Raw genomic sequence first — 7847 nt, 5'->3', positions numbered from 1 at the left:
ACCTTCCCTTTAAGGTTCTTAAAACAAACAAACAAACAAAGAAGCAAACTAAAAAGCAAATCTCCAGAGGTTGCCTGGGCTGGCCTCAGACCCAACTTCCTCTTGTCTCAACCTCCTCCAGCTTGGATGGCAGGATGTGCCACTGTAGCCAATTTTCCTATGGACATGACAATACTGTACTTAGGAAGTGCCTGAACAGGGTCTGATGTAAGACTTAAGCAGATTCCACCAGCCTGTAGGGAAATGTGGTAGGTGAGAGGATAAGAAGTAGCTAGGCAGACAGCAGGAGATGCAGAAAGGAAAGAGTAACTACTCAGGAAACTTGGTTCATTTTGAAGGCACAGAGTATGCAGGAATGTTCTGTTTATGTGTAAATGGGTTGTTTGCAAAAATTAGTAAATTTAGGAAAATGGACATCTTACTGATAATGGATGGCTACACCATTTCTATCATCATTATTGGTAGGACCCTCAGGAAACTGACCAGCCTACACTGGTCTGATTATCCCCAGAGTCTAGTTGAAGGATTTGGAGATAATATAACTCACAGATTGAGAGAATATTGACTGTTGGGAACAGAGAGCTCTCTCAAGTTACCTTCCCAGATACAAAGACAATAAACTGCAAAATAACACAACAAACAAAATTCCTTTAATAAAAAATATTTCCTCAACTTTGTTCATAGTGACCTTTTTTGGTTGTTTCATTCCCCTTCCCTGCATCAAGCTTCTTATGTAAGAGAAAAATTAGTTGAATATTGGCCTACAGGCAACATCAAATTAAATAGAGAGAAACTTAAATAAATTCCACTGAAATCAGGGACAAGGCAAGGCTACCCACTCTCTCAATATCTCTGTAACATAGTACTTGAAGTCCTAGCTAGAGCAATAAGCTAACTAAAAGAGATCAAAAGGGTACAAATTGGAAACAAAGAAGTCAAAGTATCACTAGTAGCATATGTATTGTAGTATACATTAGTGACCTCCAATATTCTACCAGGGAACTCCTCCAGCTGGTAAACACCTTCATCAAAGTGGCTGGATACAAAAATTAACTCAGAAAAACAAAACAAAACAAACAAACAAAAAAAACAAAACACAACACTAGCCTTCCTGTATACAAAAGTCAAATGGGCTGAGAAAGAAATTAGGGAAACAACATCCTTTACAATAGCCACAAAAAATCATTAAGTATCTCTATATAACTCTAACCAAGCAGGTGAAAGACTTGTATGAAAAAAATGTCAGGTCTCTGATGAAAGAAATTGAAGATGATATCAGAAGATAGAGCGATCTCTCATGCTCATGGCTCTGTAGGATTAACATAGCAAAAATGCCACCTCACCAAAAGCAATTTACAGATTCAATGCAATTTCTATCAAAATACCAACAATTATTTAAAGAACTTGAAAGAAAAATTCTCAATTTCATATGGAAAAAATTAAAAAAAAACCCAGAATATCTGAAGCAATTATACAAAAACGATCGTCTGGAGGTATCTCCATCCCTGATCTCAAGCTGTACTATAGAACAACAGTAATAAAAACTGCAAGGTACTGGTAGAGAAACAGACTGGTGGATCAGTGGAATCAAACTGTAGACCCAGAAATAAACTCACACACCTACGGACACCTGATTTTTTACAAAGATGCCAAAACAATAAAATGGAAAAAAAAATAGCATCTTCAACAAGTGGTGCTGGTCTAACTGAACGTCCACATGTAGAAAATGCAAATAGACCCATATCTATCACCATGCACAAAATTAAAGTCCAAGTGGGTCAAAGACCTCAACATAAAACCAGACACGTTAAATCTGTTGGAAGAAAAAGTCGGGAAGAGCCTTGAATTTACTGGCACAGGAGACAACTTCCTGAACAGAACACCAACAATAAGATCACTAATTAAGGCATTGGATGTAGGATAAAACAAATAACAGGACAGGAGCCTACCACAGAGGACCACTGAAAGACTTTCCCTAGCAGTGTATCAAAAGAGATACTAAGACCCATAACCAAACCTTCAGCACAGTGCAGGGAATCATATGAAAGAAGGGGGAGTTAGTATGACGTGGAGAGGATAGGAGCTCCACAAGGACCAAATATATCTGGGCACAGGGGTCTTTTCTGAGACTGTTTCTCCAACCAAGGACCATGTATGGATATAACCTAGAACCTCTGTTTGGATGTAGCCCGCAAGTGGGTTCACCTAGTAAGGGGAACAGGGACTAATTCTGACAGGAACTCAATGGCAGGCTCTTTGACATCCCCACCCCCCGAAGGGAGGAGCATCCCTGCTAGGCCACAGAGGAGGACTTTGCAGCCATCCCTGAAGATACCTGATAAAACAGGGTCAAATGAAAGGGGAGGAGGTCCTCCCCTATCAGTGGACTAGGAAAAGGGCAGGGAGGAGATAAGGGAGGGAGGGTGGGATTGGGAGGGAATGAGGGAGCAGGATACAGCTGGGATACAGGGTTAATAAAATGTAACTAATAATAAAAAGAAAAAAAGATCACCAATTAATAAATGGCACTTCGTGAAACTGAAAAGCTTCTGTAAAGGACAGTGTCTACAGAACAAAAGGACAGCCTACAGACTGTTAAAAGAGCTTTACTAAAACTACATCTGGCAGAGGGCTAATATCCAGAATATATAATGAACTCAAGAAATTAAACACCAATAAACCAATCTAATGAAAAATGGGAATGTAAAGTTTACAACCACTTTGTAAATCAATCTGGCATTTTCTCAGAAAATTAGGTATAGTGTTGTCTCAAGATCCAGCTATTCCACTCCTCAGCATATATCCAAAAGATGTTCAACCATACAACAAGGATATTTGCTCAACCATGTTCATAACAGCTTTTTTCATACAGCCAGAATCTGCTTGCCATTCTTAATGAGATTTAAGCATCCTCCCTAGGGTCCTTCTTGTTCTTTAGCTTCTTTAGGTCTATATTATATGGCTAATAGCCACTTATAAGTAAGTATCTCACTCAAAGTGATATTTCCTGGTTCCATCCATTTGCCTGCAAATTTCATGATTTCCTTGTTTTTAATTGCTGAGTAGTATTCCATTGTGTAAATATGCCACAATTTCTGTATCCATTCTTCCTTTGAGGGACATCTATGTTTTTTTCCAGATTCCGGCTTTTACGAATAAAGTTTCTATGAGCATAGTTGAGCAAATGTCCTTGGTGAATGGTGGAGTAATTTTTTATATATACCCAGAAGTATTATACCTGGATCTTGATGTAGTACTATTACTGAGAAAGCTACAATTTGATTTCCAAAGTGCTTGTACAAGTTTGCATTCCCACCTGCAATGGAGGAGGGTTCCCCTTTCTCCAGATCCTCTCCAGCGTGTATTGCCACTTGAGATTTTGATCTTAGCCATTCTGACAGTTGTAAGATGGAATCTGAGAGTCGTTTTGATTTGTATTTTCCTGGTGAGCATTTCTTTAAATGTTTCTCTGCCATTCGATTTTCCTCTGTTGAGAATTCTCTGTTTAACTCTGTCTCCCATTTTTAATTGGATTCCTTGGTTTGTTGGTTAGAATCTGGAACCAACCTAGATGTCCTTCAACTGAGGAATGGATACAGAAGTTGTGGTACATTTACACAACAGACTACTACTCAGCAATTAAAAACAAGGAAATCATGAAATTTGCCGGAAAATGGAAAAAGAAGTGGAAAAGATCATCCTAAGTGAGGTTACCCAGAAGCAGAAAGACACATATGTTATATACTCACTTAAAAGTGGATATTAGCCATATAATATAGGATAAACATACTAAAAGCTATAATCATAAAGAAGCTAAACAACAAGGAGGACCCTAGGGAAGATGCTCTATCCTCATTCAGAAGGGCAAACAGGATAGACATCAGAAGCAAGAGAAGACAGGGAACAAAACAGGAACCTTCCACAGGGGCCTTTCAAAGACTCTAACCATCAAGGTAGCAAAGTAGATGCCGCGACTCATAGCCAGATTTTGGCTAGAGTGCAGGAAATCTTATGGAAGAAGGGGGAGATAGAAAGACCTGGAGGGGACTGGAGCTCTACAAGGAGACCAACAGAGCCAGAAAACCTGGGCTTGGTGCAGAGACCAATACTCCAACCAAGGAAAATTCATGGAGAGGACCTATGCATCCCTCTCCCCCTCCCTCTGCTCATATGAAGCCCTTAGGCTGCTCAGTTTCCAAGTGGGTACCCTAGTAAGGGGAGCAGGGGCTGTCTCTGACATGAACTCCGTGGCTGGTTCTTTGATCACCTGCCTGTGGGAATGCATCCTTGCCAGGTCACAGAGGAAGATGATTCAGCCTCTCCTGATGAGACCTGATAGGCTAGGGTCAGATAGAAGGGGAGGAGGTCCTCCCCTATCAGGAAACTAGGGTAGGGGCATGAAAGCGAAGAGGGAGAGAGGTTGGAGGAGATGATGGAGGGGGCTAAAGCGAGAATTAAAGTGAATAAATTTTAATAAATAAATAAATAAATAAACAAATAAAATGTAAAAAAAGAATTACCAAAAAAAAAAAAAAAAAAAAAAGGATGGCAAATGGTTGGAACAGTTGTGGTGGAAGAGAGGGGACAGGATGGGAGCCTAATATAAAGGTCCTCTGAGAGACTCCACCCAACAGGGATTGAAGTCGATGCAGAGACTAACAGCCAAACTTTGGGCAGAGCACAGGGAGTCTTATGGAAGAAGGGGGTGGGGGAATAAAAGGACTCAGAGAGGATAGGAGCTCCACAAGGGGACCAAAAAAGCCAAAAAATATGGGCCCAGGTTGTCCTGAAGAGACATGCACCAACCAAAAACATGCATGGAGAGGACCTAGACTCCTTGCTCAGATGTAGCCTACAGGCAGCTCAGTCTTCTTGTGGGTGTCCCAGTAAGGGGAACTGGGGATGTCTCTGAGATGAGATGTCTCTGACATGAACTTGGTTGTCTGCTCTTTGATCACTGCCCCTTGGTGATGGGGCCTTGCTGGGACACAAAGGACAAGGATCCAGGCAGTTAACCTAAGGTCAGTTGGCAGGGGAGGGGACTCCCCCGTTCAGTGGACTAGGGGATAGCTTTTAAGGGGAAAGAGGCAGGGAGGGTGGGACTGGAGGAGACAAGGGAGGGGGCTGCAATCGATATATAAAATGAATTGTAAAAAATAAAAATAAAATAAAATGAGAAAGAGAGAGAGAAAAAAGGAGGGTTAGTAAAAGAGGTTGGAACAAATTTTAGATTATTAATCTTTTCCTAACATGAACCTTATCACACATAAACTTGTCAACTGTTCAAAGAGGTGAACTCACCAGGAGCTGTGGCTGGATGAATCATAAATAATACTCACCTTCATAGCAAGAAATAGCCAGGATGAGTAAGAGAAAACACAGGCTCAGCCTCATGGTACTCAGTTTGCTTTCAGACTTAGCAAATATGAGCAAATGGACTCTACTAGACCCTGTGGAGACCAGGGATATTTATACATGGTGAGGCTTACAGGTCCTGCCCTCAAACAAATGAGCTCAGAAAGCCTGTGTAGGCCCTCCTTCTGTGTCACTGAGGCCTGATCCCCTCACCCCATCCATCCTGTTGGGTTCTAGCCCAAAAAAATAACCTCATGGGATCATTATTCTTCCTTCAGGTGACTTTCACATTAACCAGGAAGCAATCTGTGATGTTTCAGTTTACCTTTCAGCTTTTGATTATTGTGCTTGATTTCTCTCCTGCTCAACAGGCACAGGTGGCTTCTGACATCAGGGTGACCTTCTCTAGGGCATAGAACCTCCAAATACCAGCCCTGGAAATGGGAGTTTTGCAATTGGACTCTGCCATCACTCATACAAATCCCAGCATAGAACTACATCAAAAAATCAGGAAGATCTGCAGAAACAACCGCAACACACTGGAAACAAATAGCAAAATACACTCCAAATTAGTTAAAAAAGGAAACATTGGATAAGAGAAAGTAAAAATTATAGAACACAAAGCATAGAAAACACCAATGAAACAAAGACACAGCTCTAAAAAACTAAACCAAAGAAATACATATGTAGACTAATGTAGAGAAAAATGAAAAAAAATCTGAAAGAATCTATGAAATGAAACAGGAGCCATTACCAATTATACAGTGTGTGGCTGGTGTCCTTATGATAAACTTCATGCCAACAAATGTCATCACCCAGAATGCCAGAGCCATTTATGAATATATATGTGTATATATACAGATATAGTCTACCAAGATAGAATCATGAAGAATTTTTAAAAACTTGAATAGACAACAATGTGTGTTTGAGTGTGTATGTAACAAAAATTCCCATCCCATGAATAATAACCCCCGAACAAAATGGCTTTACTACTGAAGTCTACCAAACATTTGGACAACTAACATTATTTATTGTTATTTTATTTTATTTTTTTTTGCAAAACTTCACTTTAGGGAATTGTTCCTAAAATCTTCTACAAGGTCAGCATTTCTCTAATTCCAAATAACACAAAGGCACACTCACGTGCACACATAGATTAAACCCACAAAACTCCAGTATCTTTGATGAACATAGCTGTAAAAATACTTATCAAAATTTCAGCAAGCAAAGTCCAAGAGCACACTGGAAAGATTCATTGCCATCAAAGGTGTTGCAAGAAGCACTCAATATATGCAGATCACTAGGCATGATATGCTACGTCAGTATAATGAAGAAGAAACCCCCCTTAATCATCCTACTAGATGCAGAAAGGGCATCATTTAAAGCTTCAGAAGAACACTTTTGGGCTGGAAAAATAGTTCATCAAAGAAAGAAGCTTGTCACCAAGCCTGATGACCTCAGTTTTCATCCCTTGGATCCACATGGTGCAAGGGAAGAACTGTCTCCCACTGATTGTCCTCTGACCTTTACATGCTTACACGACACATGTGTGCCCCCCCACAAGTGCATAAATAATGTCATACTAACTTTTAGATTAACAATTATCTCGTATAAAACATGGAGTGAGCTTGCATTAAAACATGTAGCTCATGATGAAAAGACTGCTTATAATAAGGCAAAGACAAACATCATTGTGAAGGAGGAATAGTTGAAAGCTTTCCTGTCACATCCTGTAACAAATGGTGTCCACTTTCTGTGTTTACTGAACGTGTGGGTGTCCTACATACAGGAAGCATACATAGAAAAGACACAGGCAGCCATACTGGAAAGACGACAAAACACTGTCAGTGTCTGAAGATGCCACATCTTATATGTAGACACAAAGATTCTACCAGAAAAGTTACACTTTATAAATCAGCTAAGCAGGTCTTCCAGGGACAAACTGCATACAGTGGTGGTGACAGTAAACACTAACAACCAGTTATCTGAACTACAGGTTAGTAATTAATTCTATTTTTGAAAGTATAAAAATAAAACAGCAAGATGAAGTTTAACTGAAGATTAAAATCCTAAAAATATAAAGCTGTCGGGCAATGGTGGCACTCATCTTTAATTCCAGCACTTGGGAGGCAGAGGCAGGCAGCCTGGTTTACAGAGTGAGGTCCAGGATAGCCAGGGAGACACACAAAAACCAAAATAAATACATAAAAAAAATAAAAAATAAAGCAGGAGAACAGGATGTGGCAGCAGGGGTGAAATGATGTCCTCGTCTTCGGGACAGAAGGCCACACACCTCTGTTCTTCAGGCCAGTGCTTGCCTGTATTGTCCCTGCAGACCATCCGTTCAAGGCCCCTTTCTTTCTACGCAAAACTCCACTTTCATAACAAGTATTATTGTTACCCCATGCCCATGACTGCTGCTGTGAAGGCCAGTGACTTACCAGGGTGCCTGCCATCTACTTGCTGGTGAAAAATGGAGTCCACTCATGTAG

This window comes from Psammomys obesus, unplaced genomic scaffold (genome assembly GCF_907164565.1).
Source record: "Psammomys obesus unplaced genomic scaffold, mPsaObe1.curated_primary_1811, whole genome shotgun sequence".
Taxonomy (NCBI): Eukaryota; Metazoa; Chordata; class Mammalia; order Rodentia; family Muridae; genus Psammomys; species Psammomys obesus.
This window is presented reverse-complemented; position numbering follows the sequence as displayed.